Source organism: Anolis sagrei, chromosome 3, assembly GCF_037176765.1.
Source record: "Anolis sagrei isolate rAnoSag1 chromosome 3, rAnoSag1.mat, whole genome shotgun sequence".
NCBI lineage: Eukaryota > Metazoa > Chordata > Lepidosauria > Squamata > Dactyloidae > Anolis > Anolis sagrei.
Window position 1 is genome coordinate 33211858 of NC_090023.1, and position 15335 is coordinate 33227192.

Sequence of the window (15335 nt, forward strand, 5' to 3'; positions counted from 1 at the left end):
TGGGATTGGTTGATGTGTGTGTCCTGTAGGTCCTGTGTTTAAAAAATAGCCTAATATAATAATACGGTAATACACTTTATTTATATTCCACTTTATCTCCCCGGAGGGACTCAGAGTGGATTACAGTATGCATTCAAGGCAAACATTCAATGTCATTTTACGCAACGAACTACGGCATACAATACACAGATATGGCAAAGACCTTCCTCTTTTCATCTCTGGCGTCTGGAGGTGATGTTCAACTCTGGCCATGGGGAGGTGCTCGTGTTCCATTTTCTATGCCAAGGAGCCTGCTGTCCGCAAACATCTCCAATCTTGTTGCCTGCATGTCTACATGGGGTTCCATTTATCTTCCCAATGAGGCGGCACCTATGTATCTACTCGCATTGCGTGCTTTCAGTCAGCTAGGTTGGCAGAAGCTAGGGCTGATAGGAGCTCACCCCAGCTCACAGCTGTGAACTGCTAACCCTCTGGTCAGCAGTTTTTCCTGCAGCTAGCAGTTTTAACTGCTGTACTACTGCAGAGGTGTGTGTATGTATATATATATATATATATATATATATATATATATACACTCTCTCTCTCTCTCTCTCTCTCTATATATATATATACACACATACATACATACACACACACACACCTGAAAATATATAGTATAGTTTCAGAATAATGTTATGTGGCACACAGAGAACAGACAGCTATCATCCTTAAGGTGATATGGTGATATGCAGTTGAAGAATGTTGTTCAAAACACAAACACTAAGCCTAAAGTACAGGTTGCGTCTCCCTTACCGGGAAGTCAGAAATACTCGAAAAAACTCTTTTGCCATCAGCACTTACTTCTGCCTTTGGGGAAAGAGGGCTAGTCACACCTCCAGTGCCCGCTAAGCTTTTCCTCAAGGAGCAGTGGCAGGAAAAGGGGAAAGTGGAGAGGGAGGAGGACTCGGCTTACACAAGGTACATAAAGAGTAGATGTTCCAGATACTTCTGTGCTATCTTATGCCCAGCCAATAGGTGGGCAAGCTCTCTGGAAACTTGCTAAAATGACAGAAAGTGTGCTGAGAGCTGGAGAAACATCTTTGAGTCTGCTTTATACAGGAATCAGGAAGTATACAGGAAACAAAGTAAATCCTACATGCCCATGGATACTCCATGGTGGCCTTGCTTCAGTTATTTATTTTATCATGTTAATCCCACCTTTTGTAGGAAGTACCCACTTTACAATAATACATATAATTACTGATTTAAAAATTAATGATTTATGTTTAAACATTCAGCTTTAGTGCAATGAATACCAGGTTCTGTAAGCTATATTTTAGAGGAAGGAACTGGCAAACCCTTATTCTTAATTCTGTTTTCTATGGTTTCAGTTCATGCCAAGTTTGGTCCAGATGCATCACTGTTTGAGTCCGCGGGGCTCTCTGGATGTAGGTGACCTACAATTCCAAAACTCAAGGTCAATGCCCACCAAACCCTTCCAGTATATTCTGTTTGACCTGGGAGCTTTGTGTGCCAAAATTTGTCCTGTTCCATCGTTGGTGGAGTTCAGAATGCTCTTTGATTGTAGGTTAACTATAAATCCCAGCAACTACAACTCCCAAATGACAAAATCAATCCCCCTCCAATCCCACCAGTATACACATTTGGGCGTATCAGGTAATTGTGCCAACTTTGGTCCAGTAAATGAAAATATATCCTGCTTATTTGATATTTACATTATGATTCATAACAGTAGCAAAATTACAGTTCTGAAGTAGACACAAAAATAATTTTATGGTTGGGGGTCATCACAACATGAGGAACTGTATTAAGGGGTCACAGCATTAGGAAAGTTGAGATCCACTGCCCTACAGCATCAGTGTTATTGAAATACTTGTAAAAATGGTGTAGAACTGCAGCAAATACACTAAAAATCAAACCTGCAAATGCTTAGCTTAAAAAATGTGGCAAGCTAACTGTATTCCATATTGCTAATTATAATCATGTTATTTAAATCGTCCTTTCAAATTGATCCTTGATTAATTACTGTTTTGTTATGTTGGTAGGTAGTGGAGATTGTTTTCACTTGACAGCTCTTTCCTATACTATAAATAGGTTCAAGCAAAAGTCATATACTCTTGACCTCTTGAAACTTGAAGGGTGTAGTGTGACCAAACTATTCCTGCAATGGAAACAGCTCGCATCGTAGTAGGAAACTCAAGTATTCTTCTTCTCGGAGAACGCCTGTGGTACCACTTGAAGAGATAAAGTTCAAGGTGAACATCACAGTGGGATCGGTGTAGAAACAATAGTGAAGTAGCTCATCATAAAACTTACTTTTATCATAAGGCTGCCAAGAGAATAAATCTAGTAACTGTTTAGTGGAGTTTTGAAAGAAACTCAGCAATACTTCCCCCACCAACTATCAGCTTTTCTTCTTTTAGATTTTTTGAAAGTGTTAAATGGTTACAAACGGTTAAAATAGATGGCGCGAGGAACTATTTCTATGGCCTGACCCTAATAAATATAGAACAAGTTCTTTTGTTATGTTGGTTGGAATGTCATTGAGATTCTAGGGCCAAACAGGTTTCCTCTGGCTCCTCATTGCCCTTATGATCTTTCTCCTCTGGGGATTTAAAAGCAGATAGGGCTTAATTCCTTAAAATTTATAGGCTTTGGGAGTCATGCTAACGGATAGACCTTTTGCATTACCTTATCAACCATTTAAGAAGTATAAACAGGCTTTGGAGACTCAAGGGCAAGATGTATAATTGGGGATCTTTGAACACAATTTCTATCGACTATATGGTTCTAGTTTTCCATCTGACCTTGTTTGTTTTTACTCTAGGTAGCTTCAGCTCCATGCAATTTGCATAGTGGGCTACAAGCGATGAGCCCACCCCAAAAGTACTTCAAATTGCACATGTTTAAGGAAGGAACTAAAGACGTGGATGTTCTGGTATGCATTCAATTGACAGTTCCCTGGACAGGTTGTCCCCCAACCATGGCCTAAATCAAGTTTCTGTATTTGATTGCTGCACTTTTTAATTTAAAATGTCCCTGTTGTTGTTCATTCGTTCAGTCATTTCCAACTCTTTGTGACCTCATGGACCAGCCCACCAGAGCTCCATGCCGTCCGCCACCACCCCCAGTTCCTTTAAGGTCAATCCAGTCACTTCAAGGATGCCATCCATCCATCTTGCCCTTGGTTGGCCCCTCTTCCTTTTTCCTTCCATTTTCCCCAGCATAATCATCTTCTCTAAGTTTTCCTTTCTTCTCATGATGTGGCCAAAGTACTTCATTTTCGCCTCTACTATCCTTCCCTCCAATGAGCAGTCGGGCTTTATTTCCTGAAGTATGGACTGGTTGGATCTTCTGGCGGTCCAAGGCACTCTCAGAACTTTCCTCAAACACCACAGTTCAAAAGCATCTATCTTCCTTTGCTTAGCCTTCCCTAAGGTCCAGCTCTCACATCCGTAGATGACTACGGGGAATACCATTGCTTTAACTGTGGATCTTAGTTGCCAGTGTGATGTCTCTACTCTTCACTATATTATCGAGATTGGACATTGCTCTCCTCCGAAGAAGTAAGCATCTCCTGATTTCCTGGCTGCCTGCATCTGCAGTAATCTTTGCACCTAGAAATACAAAGTCTGTCACTGCCTCCACATGTTCTCCCTCTATTTGTCAGTTGTCAATCATTCTTTTGTTATGACCCTGTTACAATTGCTCTATCCCTATGTTGCTATATGCTATATATACCATAGACCAGCCTATCTTCTAACCTGTTCGCACACCAGCCCCCCCCCCCCCCCAAATGAATCTTGGAAGTACTTTTTGATATTTTATTATCCTTGTGGGAGGTTTCTCTCATGTCCCCGCATCACTAAGCTGACAGAGGGAGCTCAACTCTGTTTTGTAATTCAAGGGTTCATTTTGGCTAAAGTTACGTGGTAACTTCACATCCAACCTTACAAACATTACTGGTGAAAGCCATTAATTTTCTTTGAAAATTGTTACATCTTTATCAATGTTCAACCTAACCTGGGTTGATTCAGTTCCATTATAGCCTGGGGAAAGTAAGTTGTTTTAATAGATTGGACTGTTAAAGCTTCCAGACAAGCCGGTTAAGAAGCACATCAATCAAACAGTTGTTCACATATTGCTACATGAAAAAATTAGATAGAATGGAGACGAGGATGTGTAGCTTGAAAGTATTCCCTTTTTGACTCCAGTTTAATTTTTGACATTACAGATCTGGAAATGGGAATATCTGTATGTGCTTTCAAATAATAATAATAATAATAATAATAATAATAATAATTCATTTGTAGCTTGCCTTATCTCCCCAAAGGACCACCTGACCTGATGGTCAGGTGGTGTTGTCAATAGGGTTTGTGTTTAACTATTTTATTTCTGGCCTAACAAATGTTCAGTAATAGGAAGCATACCATGCCCCTATTAAAGCAGCTCCACTGGCTCCCAACTACCGGTAGTTTCTGGGCCCAATTCACAGTGCAGGTTATCACCTATAAAGCGTTATACATTTCATGTCCAACCTATCTTCGAGACTGCATCTCCTTCTATGAACCAGTAAGGACCCTGAGATCTGCTTGGGAGGCCCTTCTCTCAATCCCACCACCGTCACAGGTACGATTGGTGGGGACGAGAGAGAGGGCCTTCTTGATGGTGGCTCCCCAGCTCTGGAATGCCTTCCCTAGAGAGATTAGATTAGGCCCAACTCTCCAAACCTTCCAGTCTAGCCTAAAGACATGGCTATTTAAATGGGTCTTTGACCTGGAGTAGTGTACTATGGTTGTATGTGATGACATTGGCCATTGTTGCTTAGCACTATAGTTCGTGATTGAAGAACATCAATAATCACAGGCATGACTGTGTTTTAGTAATTTTAAACTCTTAATTTTATCAATTTATATTGTTTATTGTTTGTATTCAGTTAATTTATGTATTGTTTTGTTGCTATATCATTTTATTCTTCTGTGTGGCACCTTGAGTGCTTTTGTGAGCCACCCCAAGTCCCTTTGGAGAGATGGGGAGGGGTATAAATAAAGTTTTATTTATCATCATCATCATCATCATCATTATGTGTAATGTAGTGTTGAATAATAAGATTTTTACATAACAATTACCTACCTGTTATTCTTTGGCATTTTAAAAACATAAAATCCATGGGACAAGAAGATAACGATACATAGCTTTTAAAAATTATCATTATTTCTTGTAACAATCTGAACATGGAAGAAAAATGGAGCACGGAGAAAAGACACTTAGAATAGTATGGTAAAGGCGACCGCTTGAAGATACAAAATCTACTGACCATATGCATAAATGATAGGGCTGTCGTTCAGTTTGCACAGTTCATGTGACAGGTGCTCCTTATCAGATTAAGAGGAAATGCATCTTTTAGGCTGATGCTTGACACTGCAGTTTTTATAAGTGGTTATGGTAAAAATAAAATAATCTTAGGGACAAATAATTGGTGGCACCTTTTTAGCAAACCCAAATGTTCTAGGGGAAAAAATGTTTGATGATTGGATGAAAATTTGAGGGAGAAAATGTGTTCTAGAGATTGTCTTATTATTATTATTATTATTATTATTATTATTATTATTATTGATGTTTTCTTTATATTCTGTTCTTTTCCCAAAAGAGGTTCAAAGTGAGCTTACATTATAAATTGAAACAGCTTGGGGGGGGGGGGGGGGTAGGGCCTCCAGCTTGGGCTAGTCCCGAAATAACATCTGGACACCCACCTCAGAAAGCACGGATGTTCTGGGAAAAAAGCCTATCTGGATCCACCCTGAAAAGTTTGGAAGCCAAACCCTATGAGGAACTGCTTAAGGAACTTGGTACATTTAGCTTGGACAAAAAGAAGGCTGAGAAGGGATATGATAGCAATATTTCAATATTTGAAAGGAAGTTACATTGAGGGGGGAGTAAGTTTGTTTTCTGCTACTCTGGAGCAGAATACACAATGGAGCAATGGATTTTTCAGGGGGGGGGGGGAACTTTCCATGTAACTGTAGGCAGAACTTCTTGATAGTAAGAGCTGTTCAGCAGTGGATTATGCTGCCTCTTCTGAATATGGTAGAATCTTCTTCTCTGGAGTTTTTAAAGCAGAGGTTAGTTGGTCATATCAGGGGTTTTCCTGTATGGCAGGAGTAGGCTTGGATTGGATGGCCCTTGTGGTCTCTTGCATCTCTGTGATTCTAGTTTCTATCCTGTTTTTCTCCCAGAACTGGGACTGTATATATTTGAGTATAAACCTAGTTTTTCAGCACATTTTCAATGCTGCAGAAGGCACCCTCGGCTTGTACTCGAGTGAGGGACCTGGTGGGAAGGCATAGGACTGAAAGAAGCTCTTTGCAGGGCTTCTACCAGCTGCGTGCCTCTTCCCTTTTCGGCACAGCAGCCCAACAGGATCTCTGTGCCGAGAGAGGAGAAGATGAAGGCGTGCGGCTTCTCCTCTCAGCACAGCAACCCTGTTGGGTTGCTGTGCCAAGAGGAGAGGAGCAGATGTATGCCTCAATTAATGTAATTTTATGGGTATCTGTTTTTATTTTGAAATTTACCAGTAGCTGCTGCATTTCCCACCCCAGGCTTATACTTGGGTCAGTAAGTTTTCCAAGTTTTTTGTGGTAAAATTAGGTGCCTTGGCTTATATTGGGTCAGCTTATATTCAAGTATATACAGTAGTTAAAACCCTAGTAAGTTATAATACTAAAAAAAACAGTTAAACAAAGCGTCGTTATTAAAAGAGCAACCTGCTAAAAAATCATTTGAAAGCCTATCCAAAAAAAAACAGCTATGCCTCCTCATTGAAAGCCTGTTCTTCAGCCAACAGTCTCTATGCCAAAAGTATGCCTGAATAAAGGAAAGACAATGAAGTGTATGCCTTTGGAAAGACAACAGAGACACCGCCTTCATTGAAAAGTGCTCCATAAACCTTCAGTTCATTGTCTCATCCTTTATTTGTAAGCTCATCCTTATTTGTTCATTCTTATTTCTAAACAATTACATAAGATAATTGCTCTGGCTCCTTTATGTGTTCAATTATCTTTTATTTTATTACGGTTACTGTTTCACTTCTTTTTCCTGCACGTCTTCTCTTCCAGAAAATACTTTTCCAATGTGAGGATTTAAAGTGAGAATCATTACACCCCTCTGTGGTTTGAAGTAGTCAATCAGTAATATATCCACTTTTTAGAATATGGTGACCCAGGCCCGTAGCCAGGATTTTGATTCGGGAAGGGGGGGGGGGCTGAAGATCTACCCTAGCAAACCTTTTGTATCGTTACCCCAATACCCCCATGCATATGGGATATATTGAGCATGGTGATCAGATCGTGATATGAATAAACATAACAGTTTAAATAATGTACCAGTAAGGCCTTCTCGCGGACCACCATAAGAATTTGGGGGGGGGGCTCAAGCCCCTCAAGCCTCCCCCCCCCAGCTACATGCCTGTGGTGACTTTGCCTTTATAATGCGATTAGTTACAATTTACAGGAGGTATCTCTGTACATTTACAGGTTTATAAAATAAAATACCATTGGTCCTCTGCATTTGCCATGGACAACATATTTTTTTACAAAATAGTAACTACCAAATGGAGTATACATTTGACATTTTACTGTTGTACCTTCACATTGGCAGTTTTGACTTTTGCAGATTTGATTCTATACAGATTTAATTAAACTGTTATCTGTAGGAATCTCTATATCCTCCACTGTGTTTCTATGATCAACTTCCAATAGAAGCTAACCTAGAGAGGCGTTTTCTCAGGTTAAAAAGTAGCCATTTTCATTCACATTAACAGTGACTTAGAGAAGGTGAAGCACAGTAAATAACTAGTCTGTGAAAATTCAGGTTGACTTTAAAAACTGGTCAATTTTTTTTTAAGTGCAAGAGGAAAAAATACTATTGTGGATTTTTTTTAATAATAGCATTTTCTTTTTTTTCTTTTTTCTGGTTTCAACTGTGTTTTATTTACTTTAAAATGATTTTTATTAAGCAAAGAAAAAGAAAAAAGAGAGAAAAAAATTATTTACAAACGACAAAAGGTTTTTGTGAGCTCAGCAAGTGGGGGGGAAGAAAAAGGAAAAGAAAAAAAATAATAAGAAGGGGATGTTGTTGGCTTTCATCCTCTTTCGTCCATGTATTTAGTCTGTTTTTGTCGTTTCCACTATATTTCTTAGTGTATTTTACTCCATCTCTTTGTATTGATTCAATTTTTTTCTTTCTTCTTAATATTATATTGTCATTTTCATTTTTTTCTTGCTTTAGATAATCTTTGAATAAAGTCCAGTCAGTTGATCTGTTTGTTGTGCTTTGGTATTTCTTCAAATGTTTTCAAATTGTCCATGCTCATTTTCAGGAGCCATTCTTCTTTCATTGGGATTTCTTTTCTCTTCCATTTTCTTGAATGTGTTATTCTTGCAGCTGTAGCTAAGTAGTTAAATAAAATTTATTGATTTCTGTCTAAATTCATATCTGTCATTCCCAATAAAAAGTATTCTGGCTTCATTTGAAATTTCATCTTCAATATTTTCTGTGCTGTTTTCTGGATATTTCTCCAAAACTTATTTGCTATTTTACGACTCCACCACATATAGTAGAACGTACCAGTTTGTATTTCACACTTCCAGCATTTCTCTTGAATATTTTTGTAACATTTTGATAATTTTTTAGGTGCTATATACCACTAGTACATTGTTTTGTAACCAGTTTTCATCAAGATCGTATGAATATGTAAATTTTAATTCGTTATTCCAAATTCTTTCCCATTCTTCCATTTTTATTGAATGTCCAAAGATTCCATTTGGGATAACTTATTACTAGTTGAGAAGAAAGAAATTACCAAAATATATAAAATCCTATTGAGATGGTCCACAGAGACAGAATAAGTGAAAGACAGTTTGGTAAAATGGGCAGCAAACTTGAAATGATAGCACTTTCATTTGTAAGCAACGCAGGAGTTTTTCAGACTTAGATACAGATCTGCCTCCTTGGAGTGTGCAAATGTGAATTGTACACCATGCCTGGTCATGTTTGTTTGTTGCGAAAGGAAAAGTTGCTTTGGGCGCTGAACAGACGTAGCTTTGCAGAAAACAGAGACAGGGATTCTAGCTTCCTTGTTCTGAAATAAGGAAAAGAGTGATAAATGCTACAGATAAGAACTTGTGCCAAAGTACTTGGCTGTTTCAGCTTTGGCTTTACTTTTCCATTGTGGATAGCGAACAAACATGGACAGAAGCCTTTCATATGCTCAGGGTGGAATTTAAGGGCTATTGCTATGCTCTCCTTTGCTCTATGTTGATGTTATAAAGACTGAAGATGTGGAGTCGAATTGTAGTCTTCCATTTTCTTCAATGGGTGTGTTTTGAGTCAAGTCTAACAACTCAGTGGTGAGAAAAAAGCATATCAGCCTTCCTAGTTGCTAATTGAGTGCATCTCTTGTTGTTTATTTGTTCAGTCGCTTCCGACTCTTCATGACCTCGTGGACCAGACCACGCTAGAGCTTCCTGTCAGTCATGGCCATCCCCACCTCCTTCAAGGTCAAGCTAGTCACTCCAAGGATACCATCCATCCATCTTGCCCTTGGTCGGCCCTTCTTCCAGGACTGCGGAAGCGCGAGCCATGCTGAATGGAGGCAGAGAGGGTCAGCCAGGCCTGCCACTGATAAGACTGATGAACTGCTGAGTCTGTATTGGAATCAGCAATGGAATAGATGAGAGATGATGAACTGATAAATGACCCTGGCAAGATGGAGTTTCTATAGGCCCTTCTTTCCCATGCTGTAGTTGATAGCCTGTATTCAGATTTCATATCATGGGACTACGAATTCACTTTGTAGTAGATCCTCAGGGCTGGCTCTGTATGGGTCTTATTATCTTAGTTTGGCTTTTCAACCTGATCGCCTTTCCAGATATTATCCTGTTTCCACACTATGAAGAAGAAAATAATATCAGTGGTTGCAATATTCTGTTTCTACATACTTGCATTCCTCTGCATTGTTTCGTTACTTAGAGCCTCCATAGCAGAGCCAGGGAGACTGCCTGAAAGCCCAAAGATACCTATTACAGAAAGGGACTTTTGGGAATTATGTAATAAATGTAATATGATGAGACCAAAGCGTTCCCATCACTGCAGCCGATGCGGACACTGTGTTAGGAGAATGGATCATCATTGTCCGTGGATTAATAACTGTGTTGGTGAAGACAACCACTGGCTGTTTTTGCAGTTGTGCTTCTACACAGATCTCCTCAGTTCTTATACACTGCTGCTTGATTTTTGCCACTGTTACTACTTTGAACCACTAAAAAGAGTTAATTTGTACCCCCACCTCCTTCAAGGTCAAACTAGTCACTTCAAGGATGCCATCCATCCATCTTGCCCTTGGTCGGCCCCTCTTCCTTTTTCCTTCCATTTTCCCCATCGTAAAGCTTTCCTTTCATCTCATGATGTAGCCAAAGTACTTCATTTTTGCCTCTACTATCCTTCCCTCCAGTGAGCAGTCGGGCTTTATTTTCTGAAGTATGGACTGGTTTGATCTTCTTGCAGTCCAAGGCACTCTCAGAATTTTCCTCCAACACCACAGTTCAAAAGCATCTATCTTCCTTTGCTCACCCTTCCTTATGGTCCAGCTCTCACATCCATAGGTTACTATACCATTGCTCCATAGGTTACTATGGGGAATACAGTGCATCTACACTGTGGAATTAATGCAGTTTAATACTATGTGAACTGCCATGGCTCAATGCTATGGAATTGTGGGAGTTGCCATTTGGTATGGCAGCAGCACTATTTGGTAGAGAAGGCTTAAGACTTTGCAAAGCTACAGCTCCCATGATTCCATAGCTCAGAGCCATGGCAGTTAAAGTGGTGTCGAACTGCATTAGTTCAACAGTGTAGATGCATCATATGGTGAACCTATCACAGGGCTAAGAGTGTGCAATTAACCCATGGCCATCCAGTGGGTTCCCATAGCTGAGCGGGGAATCAAACATGCATCTTTAGAGTCACAGTCTAACATTCAAATGATGACACCATACTGGCTGTCATGTTTTCCATCTTTGCATTTATATATGTGTATAAGATCTATATTATAAATCAATGCATGCACGCTGTACACAAATTGGTACCCTCTTGTTGTTCTCTCTTCTAATTAATTCTGTAGTGTAGGTAGATCCTTAGTCACCTACTTTTAACTTTGACTGGATTTTTTAATGCCACTTGGGGGCAGCACAGTCCCATGCTTGAACCAAACAAAAGAAATAATGGTGCAAACAAAACAACCCTGTCTGAATAGAAACACCTCCCAAAACAGCTGTTTTAACAAGTGGTCACATTTTTGGGTGCTTTTCCAGTCTCTCAGATAGCTGTAGCAAGTATCCATACAGTGTTTCTATGCCTGTGTCCCTATTCACTGTTTCAGTGGGGAGAAAATATTCCGTTTTCCTTGTTCGTTCAGGTGACATGGCATATTTGCATTTCAAGTGGCAATGCCAGAACATTGAGCCTTCAGGCCATGTGACGGTCTTGTTAGTGTCAAGATATTACGCAAGTGCTTATATTTAGTATATTCTGGCTGGAAGCTCTAGAGACGAAGGGAGAAAGGGGAAAGGAGGGGAGGGAGAAGCTCTATTATGAACATTTTGATGGGAGGGCAGTAGAAAAAAGAAGAAAAGAAGTGAATGCAGTCTCAAAATAATTTCCATTTATCAACGAAGTCAGGGATAAATTCCGCTGGAAGACGTTAAATTGCCCACTTGATAGATAAATATATCTTGACATATGTTTGCTAAACTGCAATGGAAGTAAGCTTTTAAATTCTAAATGTGAAAAAGAATTTTACCCCAAAATAACTTTTATAATAAAATGATAGACATAATGATAACATAGTGTGGCAATAAAATAGTGAATGTTATAAAAAAAAGAGAATTGCTACATTTTGATAAAAATCTATTGAAGCATGATTTAAATAATATAAGTTTCCTGTGTGTTGAAAATTTTCCTTTTTTGTTTATATACTGAAAGGGGAAAAATACTACCTTTTAGTTTGATAGCTCTAAGAACAGCTTATAGTTATAAGGTAGAATATGATCTATTTATTTATTTGCCATATTTATACCCCGCCTTTCTCTACCCCAGTAGGGGGACTCAAGGCGGTTTACAATGATACATACACAGTGCCTCAAGACAACAAATTCACCTAAAATAGTTTAAAATTACAACATATTAGACATGATTAAAATACATTCAAAGTTAAAAACACGCCATCTGGAGTTCAAGGTCTAAGGCGATTCCAAGGTCAAATTGCCCATAATTTTGAAAGCCAGTTCCCAGAGTGAGGTTTTGACTCTCTTCCTGAAAGCTAGTAGGAAGGGGGCTGATCTGATGTCACTAGGGAAGGAGTTCCACAACTGAGGAGCCACCATTGAGAAGGCCCTGTCTCTTGTCCTCTCCAGCTATGCTTGTGAGGAAGAGCAGGGGTCTCCCAGATTATCTTAGTCTCCAAGCTGGTTTGTAGGGGAAGATACATTTGGAGAGGTATCCCGGGCCAGAACTGTTTAGAGCTTTATAGGCTAAAGCCAGCACATCTGTCTGTCTATCTATCTATCTATCTATCTATCTATCTATTTATCTACGTTTCTATCTATCCAGCCATCTATTACTTAAAAAGACAATAAAGCAGGAATTTTTAAAAAACTAAGACTAATTAAAAAAACAAGACTTTAATATCTGGAAAGGTTCAAATGCAGGCAGGAAATGTTTCACCTGGCTAGGGATGCATCTACACTGTAGAATTAAATGCAGTTTGACATTACTTTAACTGCCATGGCTTAATGCTATAGAATCCTGGGATATGCTGAAGTTTAAATGTTTACACCAGAGTTTTGAACTGTATGCAGAAATGGACTGTTGCCATTGAAATTCCTTAAGAATTGCTGTGATAGAGTCACTTTGAATAGTCCCCGTCAACAATGAATATTAAAAGAAAGCTTCTCATAGATGAAATCTTCTGATTATTGGGGTGCCTTGACTGTGATTTTTCTGCTTCTTGGTAGGGGGTTGGACTGGATGGCACACGAAGTCTCTTCCAACTCTATGATTCTAGGATTCAATCTAGATATTACCTGAATACAAATGACAGTGACCACTAGACAGTCTATGTCCAAGAAGAGCCTTGTTGGTCACTGATGAGTGAGGGCCTCTATGTCGGTGATAAATCTATTGGGTTTAATCTGAGTTTTAGTATTCCTATTTTGGGGTCCTTAGCCTATTTGGAGGCTAGCTGTTGAAAGGAAAAATTGTGCCACAGATACTACTTGGGAAAGACAATGTACATATTTAAAAGTACAGCCTGAGTATCCATTGTCCAAAATGCTTGGGTTCAAAGGTTTTTTGGATTCTTCTTCAGATACCTGTATTTTCATATATTGTATGTACATAATGAGATATCTTGGAGATGAGACCCAAGTATCAACACAAAATTCACTTGTTTCATATACACCTTTGACAAATTTTGTACAGTGTTATTGATTACTGTGTGTATGAAACAAAGTTAATGTGCTCTGAGCCATCAGAAAGCTACCCTATCTCATCTACCCATGTGGACAATTGTGGATTTTGGAGTATTTTGGAAGTCTGAGTATGGGATGCTCAACCGGTACTCCCAAAGTATGAACCTGTTTAGGGAAGATGCTTCTCCACCCAGGATAAGTTGGCATGAACTGTTCAGCTATATGTTATCTGGATTTAAGATCCAGTATGCCTTCTCTCGCTATGCTTAAGATCAATTTATCAATGGAAATAGCACAATTTTAGATATAATACTTGCAGTACATTATACCTGTGTTCCATTATACTGTCTTGTCAAGCAAGTCTATTTTTCATTATTGGTTTGCTGAAACCAGGAACAATCATATCATGGAATTTAAGGTATCAGCTTCAAGCTTTGCACCCTATTGTGGATGAGTTCTGTATTTTTTCCCCAATAAATGTAAGTTAGCATAATAGTTGAAATGAAACTGAAATTTAGAATTGTTGTCTTATATTTCTAAGGTTCGCTTAGATAGTTAAAAATATATTGCAAGGTATTAAAAGTATCTTGGACATGATACCAATTAGACTATGTAACATGATTTTTGTTCCTGGGTTATAAATGTCATTTCCTAATTGGTTCTATCATAAGAATATGGGGAAAAGTTTATTAAACTTTTTAAACAAAATGTTAAAAATGACACACAAAAGGTTAAAAATGGCACACCGAAAGGTTAAAAATTTCAGCCACAAAAATGAAGTTTCTGGAGTATAACAGCTATTTTCAAAGTAAGTACTGCACAATTAAAGAGAAAATAATAATGATGATAGTGATTTTGTGATACGAAATCCAGCTTATATATCTCATTTGCTCTGACATACTGTGTTTTTGTGTCAGTAAAATAATAATAATAATAATAATAATAATATTTATATTCCATCCTATCTCCCCATGGGGAGTCGGGGCCAATTCCAACAAACAAAAGAGGCAACCATTCAATGCCGCAGTGCAACAACAGATACATAGCCGAAAATAGATCTACTTATAGCAACAACTTGTAACATGACATCTATAAATTAAATAAAATGTAACTTATCAAAAATTATATCTAGCATAAAACCTAAATATAAAACATTCACATTTATTTACAGGAGGCAGAGCCAACCAAAGCCTCACTAAAATATGTGAGTTAATTGTGTGGTCAGTGATGTTACCTGGGCGACAACGGAGAAGGCCCTATCTCTCGTTCCCACCACCCATGCTTGAGATGGGGGTGGGACTAAGAGCAGGGCCTCCTCCGCTGACCGCAGTGCCTGGGTTGGTTTGTAGGAGAAGATGGGATTAGTCAAACCGATTATTGAAATAACACCTTTAAACCAGGTATAATTTTTTTCAAATTTTGTTACATAGTGTTATTGTTTTTTCATTGTAGTAATAATAGATTTCTCTTGACATAGTATGCAAATATATAATTATAAAATTGTAGTATGTGTGTTAATTTGCAAATTTAAATTAGAATATTGAGTGAAGAAAGTGAATCGGGGCCTGAATCCAATCATTTAATCCTTTGCTGGGATGAGAAATCAACACTTATGAAAGTCCTATTGGCTTAAATGTTTTTTTCCTTACCGGAAGCTATCAGGTCAGTATTTGAACTGAAAGGATAAGATTAATAATAAAGGACCAAATGTGTTTGAACAATTCATTCTGAAAATGGATATCATTCTAAATATGCATGTCATTGGAATTGTTGATTTGTACTTATTTAGGTTGTTACTCAGGCTGGGTT

At 38.5% G+C, this 15335-nt stretch overlaps 1 protein-coding gene and 1 pseudogene across 3 annotated transcripts in view; both read left to right on the plus strand.

Annotated features, from left to right (window-relative positions):
* FRY (FRY microtubule binding protein) overlaps window positions 1–15335 on the plus strand; it is a 279389-nt gene that overhangs the window by 52817 nt on the left and 211237 nt on the right. The window lies entirely within an intron of this gene.
* LOC137096538 (palmitoyltransferase ZDHHC21 pseudogene) lies at window positions 9741–11580 on the plus strand (annotated as a pseudogene).